The sequence below is a fragment of the Canis aureus genome, chromosome 8 (genome assembly GCF_053574225.1).
Source record: "Canis aureus isolate CA01 chromosome 8, VMU_Caureus_v.1.0, whole genome shotgun sequence".
NCBI lineage: Eukaryota > Metazoa > Chordata > Mammalia > Carnivora > Canidae > Canis > Canis aureus.
Window position 1 is genome coordinate 72,053,434 of NC_135618.1, and position 14,391 is coordinate 72,067,824.

The 14,391-nt window shown below is 58.7% G+C and overlaps 1 protein-coding gene and 1 long non-coding RNA gene across 6 annotated transcripts in view; one reads left to right on the top strand and one right to left on the bottom strand.

Moving 5' to 3' along the window:
* Positions 1-441: 441 nt before the first annotated feature.
* LOC144318192 (uncharacterized) lies at positions 442-3,710 on the bottom strand. The gene is made up of 3 exons (XR_013384005.1): positions 3,588-3,710; positions 2,468-2,707; positions 442-1,752 (listed from the first exon to the last, which is right to left on the bottom strand). It is a non-coding gene; the product is annotated as an uncharacterized LOC144318192 (long non-coding RNA).
* A 594-nt stretch (positions 3,711-4,304) lies between these two features.
* The window catches only part of GTF2IRD1 (GTF2I repeat domain containing 1), a 111,815-nt gene continuing 101,728 nt past the window's right edge, over positions 4,305-14,391 (top strand). For 4 of the 5 annotated variants that reach the window (XM_077908262.1, XM_077908263.1, XM_077908260.1 and 1 more), the window contains exon 1: positions 4,305-4,445. The gene's annotated coding sequence lies outside the window, so the exon portion shown is untranslated. Of the gene's footprint in view, positions 4,446-5,956; positions 6,112-14,391 lie in introns of those variants that run through there. The other variant, XM_077908261.1, reaches the window with a different exon arrangement.

Sequence of the window (14,391 nt, forward strand, 5' to 3'; positions counted from 1 at the left end):
TATTTCTGTCCTTATGGGCCTGGAGGCGCCATGGAAACAAATATTTGGGAATGAAGGGAGATGCTGGTGGCCTGGGGGAATGGCCTGTCTGTGGAGGGGGGTGATTTGGGTCACAGACTCAGAAGGCTGCCCTCCCCTGCAGCAAGCCCATCACCTACCTACCCTTGGTGCGATGGGGCCTCCCTATCGCCTGAATGCTCTGGCTGGTAGGGATAACATTTAACATCTAGGCTCCAGATTCTATGCCCACCTTGTCTGTCCTGGTTGAACAGACCCTGCACGGTGCCTTCATTTAAAACATTTATTATTATTATTTTTTATTCATGAGAGACACACAGAGAGAGGCAGAGACATAGGCAAGAGGGAGAAGCAGGCTCCTTGCAGGGAGCCTGATGTAGGACTTGATCCCAGGACCCTGCCCCGAAGGCAGACAATCCACCACTGAGCCACCAAGGCTTCCCTGCCTGCTGCCTTCAAAGCACATTTCCATACAATGAATCTTATTTTCCCTTTGATTTCCATGATGGAGCAGGAGAGTCTCTGAAGAGAAAGAGGAGTAGCTGGTTCCAGAAGCTGTTCAAGTCTTATTTTAAAAGGATGAATACTAATTATCAGAGAAAAATCATTTCCTGAAAATCCAAGGAAACCCATGGAGATGGGAAAAATGAATGGCAGGTTGGGGAATTGGGAGTCTGAGGTCCACCTCTGACATGTATGGCTGGGCTGCTGGGACCCAATCCTGCCCTCCCAAAATGCAGGCTCCTGACCTACCTATAAGATTAAAGTGCTGGGTTCAGCGTCCTCCCCTTTGGCTCCTGTGGTCATGTCCAGGGTAGCATAGTCCGAGGCTCCCTGGAAGCTTGCCTCAAGCTAAGAGTTACCTCACTGGGGACAGCAGGGTTGTCTCTCTATCTGCTCCCTGACCCCCTGGAGTCTTACGTCCAAGAAGCCAGGAGAAGTGGCCCAGAATTGTGGAACAAGGCAATGATGCATGCAGGAGGTCAGGGACCCAGGACTGGGCCCAAACCCCAGTGAGGCATGGGGACTGAGTCCCTGTGGGCAGCTTTTCCTGCTGGCTAGATCTGCTCATCAGAGACCCTGGAATATACACACTGGGCCAGGAGGTAGAGACTAGCTCCTGCCAGGGAGTCCCTGGACTGACAGGGATACAGGACACCCAGGGATGCACTCACTTCCGCCAGTGCCCTGGCATCTTCCATCCCCATCTGTGAAATGGGATTGTCAGGCCCACGTGACTGCCAGGAGGGTTGTTGGGAGGGTGACAAGGCTGGAGGAGGCTTTGTGATGGAGGAGGTCCTGTGGCTTCGAGGTTGATAAGGAGTAGGCAGTGAGCAGAGCCTATTTCCACATCTGTGTAGTAGGGGGATGCGGCCAGGTCTGAGGGAGAATGAGGCAAGGCCAGTGCAAACGTTCTCCTTCTTCTTTTTTTAAAGATCCTATTTATTTATTTGAGAGAGACAGAGAGATAGACAGAGAGAGAGAACAAGCAGGGGGAGGCTCAGAGGCAGAGGGAGGAGCAGTCTCCCCACTGAGCAGGGAGCCCGATGCAGGGCTCGATACCAGGACTCCAAGATCATGCCCTGCGCTGAAGGCAGAGCCATCGATGGAGCCACCCAGGCGCCCCGCAAATGTGCTTCTTAAAGCTGAAAGAAGCCCCTTCAGGTGGGGAGCAGTCACCAGCAAGGACTTCTTCGCCAAGCTCCCCTCCCAACTGCGCGAGCTTCTGCTGCCCTACTCAGGGGAAAGAAGTGAACTTGACAAAATTAGAATGTCCATGACCTTGTCCTTAGAATTCTCACCTCCTCAGGAAGAGCAGCTCAAGCAAAGGCCAAGACTGCAAATTTGCCTCTAGATGTAGTACCAGGCACTACACCAAGCATTTGTCCTGTGTCACATGTCATTCAGTCTCCACAGCCATCACACAGAGTAAGGACTATCTTGTCTCCATATTCTTGATGAGGTAGCTCAGGCTGAGAGAGACTTGGCCTAGGACAGAGGTCAATCAACTTGGCCCAGGAGACACAGTGAGTGAATGTGAAGCCTGGTGTCATATCCCCTGGGGAGCAGAGCTTACGCATGCCGGGCCAAGGCCTTCTGCTGACCACACTGCACCCAGTCTACCTAGGCAAGGTTGGGCTCGGGCTGGCTCTACCGGCCGGCCGGCAGAAGAGCAGCCCAGAGGCTGGAAGAGGGCACTTAACCCCAGCACTCCACTTGCATCATTGCTGCTCCGGATTCTGCCTGCAGAGGGCAGTACTGAGCACACACTGGTGCTCCCTCCCCACTAGGGCTTAGCTACTCTCCACCTTGAGGTGCAAAGGCTTCTGGCACTCTGCCCCAGGACTTAGGGTCTGGAAAGCATTCTCCCTAGAAACCAACAGCCCATCTAGACAGCCCTTTTGGGGACCAGTGTGCCCCAGGTGGGCCCACAAAGGCCATGCCTTACCTCCAACATATCGTGGGCTGATGCAGATGGGGTAGAGGAACAGTAGGCCAGTGGGCTGAACCAGGGCTATGATGACAGTCCCAGCCACGCGATGCTGGTGCTGTATGTCCCTAAGCAAGTCACTTCCCCTCATCGTAAAAGGAGGCCAATACAAGACACCCCCACAGGCTTAGTGATGCTTAGAAAGCATCCATCATCACTGTTCTCCACAGTGGGGCCACGTTGTGGTTTACTGAGAGGCTGCAAAAGATGGGAAATAGAGGTTCAGGGAGGTGAACTGCTCTGCCTAAGGTCACCTGGTGTTAAGAGGAAGAGCCAGGATTTGAACCCACAGTCTCTAGATCTTAGCTTTTCCCTTCAGTGACATTGCCACACCAGGGCCAGCAGAGGGCAGGTGGGGATTGGAGGGGCGGAGGGGGGGGGGCACACAACAGTGATGCTGGGGATAGGGTGGTACCCCCAAGAGGGCAAAAAGCAGTGTGGGATGGAGGGGGCATCGTGGCCTCATGCCCAGTCCTCAGTCCTCTGGCCAACACTGTGAGCAAGGCATTCGGTGGGCACCAGGGCTCCTGGGGCTTGGCCCTTGGCTGGGCCTTGTGGACCTGGCCTGCCCAGGAGGAGCTGTCTGACAGGCTTGTGGGATAGACCTGGTCAGCCAAGTTTATCCTTTACCAAGTGCCCAGCGGGGCCCCAGGAAGCTGGGGGAAGACCTCGAGGGCTTTGCTGGGACCCTGAAGATTCTCAATCTCTGTGCCGCTCTCTCTCCATCTAGGCCAGGAGCTCCCTGGGGTCCGGGCCTGCCTGACTTGTGTCCCTCCCAGGAGTGCCCAGCATAGCCAGGGCCTAGCACAGGACTCAGGGCACCACTCCTTGTGCTGAATTAAGATGCAGGGCTTTGGAGAGGATGGGAAGTGTGCTCCCCGATTCCGCAGGACGCTGGGATGGTAGAGGAAGCGGGTGGCAAAAGCCCGAGCCGGGGATCAGAAGGAGGGCTGCCCGGACAAGATGGGCCCCGGAGCCTCCGACTGGATCTGCTGCGACCTTGGGCAGGCCACTGCCTTCCTTCACATCCCGGGGGACAAAGGCTGAAAGAGGTACCTGGACCTGGCCGGAAGCTAACCTGGGCAAGGTGGGAGTGACCAGCCGGCGGCTGTTCAGTTCTGCAGCCGCCGCGGCCGCCCGGCCTGGCCCTGGCGCCGGCCTCCGCTCCCCGCTCCCCGCTCCCCGCTCCCGGGTGCCTCCCGCCGCCCGCCGGGTGACCTTGACCCCGCGCCCCGGCCTCCTAGTCCGCCCCGCACCCCGCACCCCGCACCCCGCGCTGCGGAGGGGGAGGCGGAGGGGCGTCGGCGGGCAGCCAGGGGGCGCCGGGGCCGCGGGCGCCCCTCCCGCCCCTCCCGCCCCTCCCGCAGGCCCCCCTGGCGGCGGGCGGGGCGGCGGGCGGCGGGCGGCGCGCTCGGGGCGCCGGGGGCGGGGCGGGGCGGGGCGGGGCGGGGGGCGCGGCGCTCCCCCCGCGGTGCCCAGGCCGGGGCGCGGGGCGGGCCGGGCGGGCTAATCCCGTATGTAAATGGCAGCCAATGGAGGGTGGTGTTGCGCGGGGCTGGGATTAGGGCCGGGGCGAATGGCTGGCAATCTTACTGGGATTACAGAACAAAGAGCCTCCCTGCGCTCCCGCTCTCGGCTCCGCTCCCCGCGCCGCGCCCCGCCCTCCGCCGCAGCCCGCGCCGGGGGTGGGGGCCGCCGAGCGCCAGCCCCCCGGCCGGCCCGAGACCCCCGCCGCGGCCCCGCCCCTCCGGCCGGCGCCCCGCGCCCCGCGCCCCGCGCCCCGCGCCCCCGCCCCCCGCCGCGCCGCCGCGCCTCCCTCCGCCGCGCCTTCCCCCATTCTCCCGGATTAATTAAGGAGGCAGCGGCAGGAGGCTGAGTCCTGGCCGCGGGCCGGGGCCGGGGCGCCGCTGGCAGGAGCGCTTGGGGATCCTCCGAGGTAGGAGAAACTTTTGCGGGGGGCGGGCGCCGAGGCCCTGCTCCCCGGCCCGCCGCCCCCCGCCGCGGCCCCCGCCCCTCCCCCTCCCCTCCCCCGCCTCCCCTCCCCCTCCAGGTGTGCCAGGATCCGGGTCCGGCGTTCGGGTGCCGGGGAGGCACGTGACTGCGACTCCGATTCGGGCCGGCCGCCCCCCACCTGCCGGGAGGGGGTGGGAGGCGGTGGGAGGCGGGCGCTGCCCCCCCGGCCCGGCCGGAGCTGGGGGGCCCCGGGCGGGCGGCGGGCGCCCGCAGGCTGCTGCGGTTGGCGAATGAGGTCAGTCGTGCTGCCCGCGGCGGCCGCCGGTGTGGGAGCGGAGGGGGCTGGAGCGGGCTGGGAAGGCCGCGGGTCCCCGCCCCCCGCCTCCCGGGCTGGGCCGTCTCCCGGCCGGGCCCCCCGCGCGCAGGCCGAGGCCCCGCACAGCCGGCACTGCCCGGGCGCAGCGGCTCCCGCGGGTCCCCCGGGAGGGGGCCGGTCCGAGCCGTGGCGGCTGAAGCTCCGGGGAGAGCCGGGAGAGTCCGGCCTCGGAGGGCGGCGGTGGCCACCGAGCTTCCAGAGGAGCAAGTTGGGGGTGCCCCGCGCGTGGTGGTCTCTGAGTTCCTGCACCTGGGCAGGGAGGCCTGTGGAGCGCCACAGGGTGCTCCGCGTCCACCCCCCCCCCCATCCCGAGTCCTTGGAAATGATGGGCTTGGTGCCTCTCCTGGGCTCCAGCCACGGCCTGCGGCCAGGGACAGGGACGATGCCGGACGATGCCCTGGCCTGGGCCCAGGGCAGAGGGGGGCCTTGCAGCTGAGAGTTCTGCCCTCCTGGCGGTGCTGGAGGAGCCCTGCACATCTGGCCATATGACCCAGCCTCAAAAGACCAGACCTGGGGTGGGAGCCTCTTCCGTTCCCATCGCAGCCAAAGTGAGGGACCTGGCTTGCAGGGGTCCCCGCACCAGGCCCCTTAGGGGAAGCACCCGCCTTGGATGGAGTATGGGACTGGTGATGGGGGGCGTGGGACTGCCCTGGGAATCCCCCCGACCCCTCCCCCGGCCCCAGTAGCTGGGGTGTGGGGCAGGTGTGGACAGCTAGAGGAGTGGGCGTTTGGTCACACTGGAAGGAAGGGGCTGCCAGAAGCTGCTCTGACCTCCTTTGGCGGGATTTGGTTGCCCCGCAGCTGGGACTGCTTGCTCCTCGGCACTGCTGTGGTCCTCGGGGCTTGGGAGGTGCCTTTCCAAGCAGCCATTTATTTCAGCAGCGTCATTCCCAAAGGGAAAGGGCACGGGCATTGATTATTTATTCGGAGCAGGAGGTAGTAGTGGCTGGGAAGCTGGTGGCGGCTGGTGGCTGCCGGCAGGGAAGATCTGGGCGCCGAGGTGGCAAAGAGGGGGTGGTCAGGTACCCATCACGAGCCACCCATTGCGAGTGGGAGCACAGGAGGCTTCGAGGTAGACTCTGACCTCTTCTGAACAGGAACTGCTGGACCAAGGGACAGACCCGGCTCCAAGGTGACAGGATGTCGGAATCCCCGACCTGCTTTTGGGATGTGAGAGGCTTAAGACCACACCCCGTGCCATAGCCTGCTCTGAGAGTGACCTAGAAAGTTGAGGCTCTGACTCAGAGGGTCCCAGCAGAGGAACCAAGCAAAGGTGGGAACTCTGTGGCCACTGGTTGCCTGCACATTTAAAATGTGGAAGACCTGGGGCCGAAGGTTGCCAAACTGGGTCTCGGAGATGGCCTTGTAGGGACAAGCGTAACCAACTTAAGAGGACTGACTGTTCTCTTGGTGCTGGAGGAAGGGTCATTTACGTGCAATGTGTTAATCACAAATACTTTCTATCTGTTCTTGAAGGCTAGTCTCTCAGAGCCTTCCGACACAGTGGCGGTTGTTAGCGTTCGGTGCTTGGAAATGGTCGGAAAGGCGGGCATAATGATAGGGGTCTTGGAGGCAGCTGTTCTAGCAGCCTGTCTCCAGCAGCCAGGGCCTGCGCGTTTTGGTGGCAGCTGGGTTGTCAGAAACCCAGGTGAGGATCTCGGGGCGATGCGACGGGCGACGCCTTGGGGCGTTTATATCCTGAAGCACAGATCGCTTCTCCTGGTCCGTCCCCATTCTGGATTCTGGTTCATCCGCTCTGGCTCTCCTCTATCCATCAACTGGCTCGTGGAATCCCGAAGTTTTCTTGAATGGCCTTCGCACATGCTGTTCTTCACTGGAAGGTTCTTCCCATCCTTCCCCTGTAGGAGTGGGAGACCTCCTCTGATGTCCTGACCTGGCCAGAGTGGGGGTATGCGCGGTGGGATTTGCTGCTCTCGTCGCCTCTCTGTGAAGACTTAACTGCCTGCTGTGTCCTCGGGCTGGCATCCCATCCCAGGGCCGGCCCAGGGGCTACCTCTGTGTCCCCCGTGACGTCCTGTCCTTCCTCTGTCCCAGTGTTGATCTCACTCAGAAGTTCCACATCTGCCTCCCAGTTGCTCTAGGAACAGGGCAGGGTCCGAGGCTTGCTTTGGATTCCCTGGTGCCCTGGGGCTGGTCCCCAAATACTTGAGGAACTACTACCTGAGGGAATGAATGAATGAAGTCTAGCTTCAGGCCCTGGGCCCACATTGCTAAGGAGCTTCTCCTGTTCCTGAATCCCCTTCTCTGAGGAAGCACTCCCTTCCCCATGGTGGCGAGAATCCAGGATCTTCCCCTGCCCCCTTATCCTCCTTGGGGCCCCGAGCTTGTGTCTTCCCCTCAAACCTGAGCCTGGGACTTTGCTCCCAGGATGTCCTTTGCCCCGCTTCTCTCAGCCCTCCAACTCTTGGCTCATTGTGGGTGCTCTCTTTGTGATGCCTCACGGCTGGGTTCTCTGGGACAAGCAGGAATGTGTGCCCGGCCCCCTGGGCCCATGGAGGCCTCAAGGGGCACCTCGGAACAAGACCTGCGGAGTTAACTCACAGACAAAGAGGAACAGAGCAGGACTCTGGGCCAAGGGCTTGGAACCTTCCAGAAAAGTGTGAGGCCCAGAAGATGTAGACCCTTGAGGCACCTGCAAGGGAATTCCCAGCAGGAATTCATAAACCGGGCCAGAGTAGTGGAAGGATCGTTTTATGTGGGAGAACTGGAAGAGATAAAAATGGTTATAAGGCAGTGAGATGCTCCCCCTTCTGTGGGTGGGTGACAGTGGAGATTTCTGTGGGTAGGTGTTGGGGTGTCCAGGCGGGGCCCACGAGGAGCCAGGTCCCTCGCTTGGTTCCCAGGTCCCTCATTTGCAGGCAGATCTGGCTGGGACTCAGTGATCCTCATGCTCACCAGGGTGGATACTGTATCATTTCAGACTCAGTGCTGTGGGTTATGGCTGATGACAGCAAAGGGGCTCAGAGCCCCCGGCGAGGATGTGCAAGGGGCTCAGCGCTTGTTCGCTTTGTGGGGAGTTAGATTTGCTGAATGAGCTGAGTGAGGCCGTACTTTGTCCTTGCCCGGGCTTGGGATGCCTGGTGGGGGTGTCCCGGGCAGAACTCTTGCTCCTGACTCCCATCCTCTTGGTCCGGAGCTGGGCTTGGCCAACACAGAGCTATTTGTGTGCCCACCTGTCTCCCTCCTTCAGGACCACCTGCTTCTGGTTGCCAGATCTGGCTAATAAAAATAGGGATGCCCAGTTAAATTTGGATTTCAGATAAGCCATGGATAATGCAGGATTGAAGACGTAACGTATACTAAAGACTTACTTGTTTATCTGAAGCTGAACTGGGGTCTTGTGTTTGATCTGGCAACCCTACCTACAGCTCTGACCTCTGGGCAGTGGGACTGTTGGGGACTGGGGAGAGGCTCAGGGTGTGGTTGGGCCTGGGGTTGGGGTCAGGGCTCAGCCTAAAGCTCCCGGAACGGTTTGGGTCAGTTAGCAGCAGGCAGGTCTCATTCCTGTTTCCTTGGCTGGGCTTTCTCCAGGCCACGGTCCCAGGGTCCAGATCCCCTGTTAGCTTGGGTGGTGTGGGCGACCCAGGGATCCCCCAGTCTGGGAACCCCTGGTTTTCAGAGATTTCTGTTCACTGTGGCGGGAGGTAGGGGGAAGGGTGGTGGTAGGGTGCACCAAATCAGACACCCGAGTTAGGGTTTGCAGAGCCAGGCCTGAGCACTGGGAGGCTGTTTTCTCTAATACCTCCCCCCACCCCATCAAGGCTTAGAGATCCTACCTGGGGGCCCTGGTAGGGGAGGGTCTTCGCTGGTCAGGGTCACAGGTGTGAAGGGCAGCCTCTGTGCTGTGCTGAGGCCCCTGGAATGTGAACTGACTGTAGCCAGGAAGCAAGGGGCAGGGTCTCAGGTACCATGTCCCTCCTCCCCCAAATCCAGGCTGTATGCTCACATGTGAAGTGGAGAAGATACCCCATGTCCTGCCAGAGTCTCAGCTGCTGTGGCTTGGGGGGGGAGGGGGCTTCCAGAGCTGGATATGTGGGTCACCCCAGTGCGGGTCTGGAGTGGAGACTGTGGGAAGCCAGAGGTGAGTGGTCCTGGCTCGGGGGCTTGGGCTTCTGGGCAGCCTGCAGGTGCCCAGCAAGGCTACGTAGTTGGGGATGGAGGGCCTGAACCTGGAGCTGGAAGGAGCCCCTCTCAGGCTGCTTCTCTCCTGGAGGCTTGGGCAGGGCCAGGCTTGTTTGCCGATTGGAGTGGGAGGGTGGTCTTCAGGTACATTTTCTGGCTTCTGGTAGAACCACCATAGAGGGGAGTCTCTGTCCATCCGTCTGTCACTCTTAACCAGCCAGTAAGAAACTTACAGATACCCCAGGTCTGCAGGGTCTCAGGTCCTGGCATCTGGCCCCAGGCCAGCAAGTAGGAGGGTCTCACCCCATAGGTTGTCCTGTTTTGTTTTGTTTTGTTTTAAAGATTTTATTTATTTATTCATGAGAGACACAGGCAGAGGGAGAAGCAGGCTCTCAGTGAGGAGCCCGATACAGGACTCGATCCCAGGACCCCGGGATCACGACCTGAGCCGAAGGCAGACACTTAACCACTGAGCCCCCAGATGCCCCTCTCCTGTTTTATCAAGGGATGAGGTATATCCAGTGAAATGCTCAAGTTTTAGTAAATGTGCCTTCTGAGGGGTTTGACTCTGTACACATTCACATGGCCCAGCCCCTCTCAAGACACGGAACATTCCATCACCCCTTAAAGTTCCTTTAAGCTCACTTGCAGCCAACCTCTTACCCTCCCCCAGCCCTTGGCAACCACTGTGTGTTTTCTTTTTTCTTTTCTTTGCTCTCCTTTTAACTACTGTGTGTTTTCTGTCTCTGTACTTCTGCATTTTCTAGAATGTCACATAAATGCAGTCACACAGAATGCAGCCTGAGTCTGGCTTCTTAGACCTTTTGGTTGCTGAGTACTGTTCCATCATAGGGCTGTGCCACACGGCTCCCCCTTTCTGGTGGTGGTGGTGGTGGTGGTGGTCAGGGACACTGGGTGTACAGAGCCCTGCTTGGGACCAGCCCGGAGGAGGGGGTACCCTTTGCTCATTGTTACAAAGGCACTGCCTGTACCCCATCCCCACCCCCATAGAGAGCTGACCAGCCAAGAGAGGTGCGCACCTCTGTCCGCAGAGCTAGAATTTCATCCTCTGGTTCTGGTGACTCACAGAGCCAGCGAGCCTGCGATGAAATTACACCTGCCCGCAGCTGCCCTCACACCCACAACCCTCCGCCGTGCAGGTGGGCTCCTGGGACAGTGATGCTCTGAGGCCAGGACAGCTGGGGGGCGGGCGAGGGCAGCCGTCTGTGCCCTGTGCTGTCTCCCCCATCTCCACGTGCCCCGCTCCCCTGGATCTGGGGGTCTCTGGCTGTGCGTCCCCGGTCTGCTCCTGCAGCCTTTTAGCTTGAGGTAGAAGGTCTGTGTTTTCCAGAAGCAGGGGCAGGGCTTGTTCTGGGGGTGTAGTGGGGTGGGGAGGGACAATGAGGCTGGTGTTACAGTCAGGAACACGATTTAGGGTCATATAGAAGGGGGCTCTGTGCCCTCCAGCAAGTGACTTCTGATCTCTGTGCTTGGATCGGGGCATCTGCAAATGGGAGAACAGAGCCTCTGGTTTGCAGGCCGGAGAGGGATTCAGCTGTGGTCACACAGGGCAGTGGGCCTCCGACGGGGAGGAGTGGGGCCATGCAGACCTCCTCCCGTGTCTCTCTTGGAGCCGGGGTAGGGCCACTTTCATCCACATTTACCTGGTGGGGTTCTAAATACAAATGTTTGCCATCTACCTCTGCCTGCGGCCCGCCCCAGGACAGTGGACAGTGGCTGTTCTGAACATTTCTGTGGGCATCACTGAGATTTCGGTTGGGCGCAGAAGCTTCTAGGTGGGTTGATTCCAGCCCTGCCACCTGCCTGCTTCGTGTGATTTGGACAGCTGCCAAGCCGGCTGAGCCTCAGTTTGACCATCTGAGAAGGAAGAAAGCAGTACCTTGCAGAGTTGTAGGTGGGCGTCATGAACGGTGGTGTCTGAGTGAAGGGGGGCCCAACAGGGGCTTGACGGCCTCCCAGGGCATGTGTGCCCCGCAGGAAAAGGAGCTCCTGGGGTGTTAACATGACCTGCATGGGTGTCTTGAGAGATTTCAGGAGTTTTACCTTTGTTTTTGGTAAACAGGTCATTTTTTTTTCTTGATGAGCTCAGCTGCCCCCCAGCACTCCTTCTCCTGCCCCCCTGACTCCCCTGGCTCGGTCTCAAAGCCTGCACCCCTCAGCCCGACCCTTGGGCTGTACTTGGTGGGAAGCCTGTGGCAGGCTCCTGGGTGGCTCCCTGGAAGTGGGCAGGATCTCTGTCTACCCACCCACCCAGCTCCAAGGTGGTCCTGGCGGGCTCCAGGGGGGTCTTATGACTGGGCCCAGTCTAGTGTCTCTCTCATGTTTATCCAGGAGCTGGTTTTTCAGGTGTGCCGGCTTCCAGCAGAGAGGCCCAGGTTGGGAGAGGTAGGGCCTTTGGGAAGGGGGGCAGTTGCCCCTGTACCCCTCTGTGCATCCTGGCATCCAGCTTAGGTTAAGCACATTCTCCCTCTGGTCCATTGCCCTGCATGCATATCCAAGGGAGTGATCCCCCCCGCCCCCCATGGAACCAGCAGGGCCTTTGAAGCCCCCAGACATGGAGTCAAGTCTCAGTTCTAACCACTGACCTGCTGTGTGCTCTCCGGCAAGTGGCTTCGCCTCTCTGAGCCTCATCAGAACAGATGAGGGTGCTTCTCCCTCTGTAGCAGTGCTCTTGGGAGGATCAGCACATCCGGTTGGGGGAAGCTGGTTGCCAATCCAATTTTCTCACCTTGGCGCATGACGACCCCAGTCCTCCCCAGAGAAGAACTGGTTGCCGTCCTTCTCTGCTGTGCTCTTACATCCTCTGCCCACAGAGCAAGTGGGCATGCCTCAGTTTCTGTTTCTGTCAGCTGGGGAAAACCCCTGAGTGGGGGGAACTGGTTAGTCCCCTGGAGCTGTGGCTACCCAGGGGCAGTGGCCCTGTGGTGGGTTTTTGGAGAACCCTCTATTCCCAGAGGGATGTGCCTGAGGACAGCCTGCAGGAGGTGACTTTTCACTGGCCCCTGGAGGGTGGGTGGAGTCTGAACCCAAGAGTAGTCTGGGGAGGGCATTCCAAATGCAGGCAAGGGGTTGGGAGGGGATGGGGATGGGGGTTGGGGAAGGGCAGAAGTGTGTGGGTCCAGAGACCACAGTGATTGCACAGGTGGCCACGGGAGCATCTTACTGTTGAAGTGATGGCAGGGCCCAGCTCTGGCCATTGTGTTGGGTCCAGGTGAAGACCTTCATCCGATTGCCTCCCTCCCAGACTGGGCATGCTCAGCCCCTGCCTGTGTCCGTGCCAGCACAATGAGCTTCCCTGGGTTTCTAGAACATACTGTGCTGCTGTCTTGCCTCCCTGTGTGGTGTGGCTTCTGCCTGGAACGTACTTAATGCTCCCTGTTGGTCGGTTTCATTGAGCTGATTTTTGCTTGCAGGTCTCAGCTTGGATGGCACTTTTCTCTGGAAGCCTTCCCCGTGCGCCCTTCCAAGTCTGGTGTTAGGTGCCTCTCCTCTGTGTTCCAACAACCCCTGAACGTCCCCCAGCACAGGCCTCCTCACGTACTGGGTTCTAACTGCCCTTGCGCTTGTCTGTCACCCTCCGTTGGGTCCAGGCCTTGAAGCTTTGTCCCTCCGCCTCCCTGCCCCCAGCACCCTGCCTGGCACAGAGTGAATATCCAGTACAGACTTGCTAAGTGAGTTAGAAGTGGCTAGGTGTCAGGGCACTCGGGTGGAGCTTTGGAAGGTCCACTCTTCAATACTGATTTTCATTGGCTCACCCCATCCTCCTCGGTTGCTGGCCTGGCTGTGGCTCTTGGAGGCATCTAGGGTGGTGGTGGGGGAGGGTGGTGGTCCGGGGGGGGGGGACACTGTGTCTCCCTGGGCTGGGTGCAACCCAGTTTGGGGGGTTCCCCCCTGTGAAGGCAGCTGGTGTATGTGGAGAGAGCACAAGTGTGGAGCGTCAGTACAGTTAATCCCCTGGGCTATTTAGACACACACGCTTGTGTGCGTGTACTTGTGTGTGTGTGTGCGTGCCCACACACACACGTGTGGCATTCTGGGGGCCGCTGGTGGTGACTGTGTCGGATAACCTGGGGTTTAGGCGAATCCCAGCCACCAGCCTGGGACAGGTACTGCTGAGTGTGCAGAGCCCCCTTGAGTCCCGGCAGGTGGCACAGGGGGACGAGTCTGGTGGTTAGGAGTGCGTTTGGCTCCAGGTAATAGAAAATCTCACGTGAACAGCTTTGGCAGGGGGGTTATTTATTACCTCCCATGGAAAAGCCGGTGTCTAGGCAGTCGGAGGCTGGGACGGGGGCTCGGCGATGCTGTAAGGGGCTCGCTTCTTTTCCTCCCTAACTTGTTAGGTTGTTTAAGTTGCTTTAAAAATTATTTTTCCTTGAAGCATACCCTAAAGTGTGCTTTTAGAGTTGTGTGATATTTACCGCTAATTTCAGGGCATTTCATCACCAGGAGAAGAAATCCTGACCCATTAAGTAGTCAGCCTTCTGCTCTCCCCACCCCCAATCCCTGGCAACCACTGATTCATGTTCTGTCCCTACAGATTTGCCTATTCTGGATGTTTCGAATCAGTGGAATACTGTAACATGTGGCCTTGGCATCTGGCTTCTTTCGCTGAGCATCATATTTTCAAGGTCATCCATGTGTGGCAGATGTCAAGAGTGCCGCTCCTTGTTATGGCCAAATAATATTCCGTTGTGTGGATGGGCCACATTTTCTTTTCTTTTCTTTTCTTTTCTTTTCTTTTCTTTTCTTTTCTTTTCTTTTCTTTTCTTTTCTTTTTTTTCTTTCTTTTCTTTTCTTTTTTTTAAGGTTTTTATTTATTTATTTATTCATGAGAGACACTGAGAGAGAGAGAGAGAGAAAGAGACACAGGCAGAGGGAGAAGCAGGCTCCCTGCAGGGAGGCCGACGTGGGACTCGATCCCGGATCCCGGGATCATGCCCTGAGACAAAAGCAGATGCTCAACCGCTGAGCCACCCAGGCGTCCCTGGGCCACCTTTTCTTATCCATTCATTGGCTGAGGGACATTTGGGTCATTCCCCTCTTTGGCTGTTGTGAATAGCACTGCTGTGAGCACTTGTATACAAGTTTGTTTTTTTTTTTCTCAATTAATTTATTTATTCATGAGAGACACAGAGAGGGAGAGACACAGGCAGAGGGAGAAGCAGGCTCCATGCAGGGAGTTTGACGTGGGACTTGAGACTTGATCCTGGGTCTCTAGGATCACACCCTGGGCCGAAGGCAGCGCTAAACTGCTGAGCCATCCGGGCTGCCCTGTATACAAGTTTTTGAGTGAGCTCTGTTGTCTCTTCTCTCGGCTAAACACCTGTGAGTGGGATTGCCAGGTCATTTTAGAGGTTCCATGTTTAACATACTGAGGAACTGCCTGGCT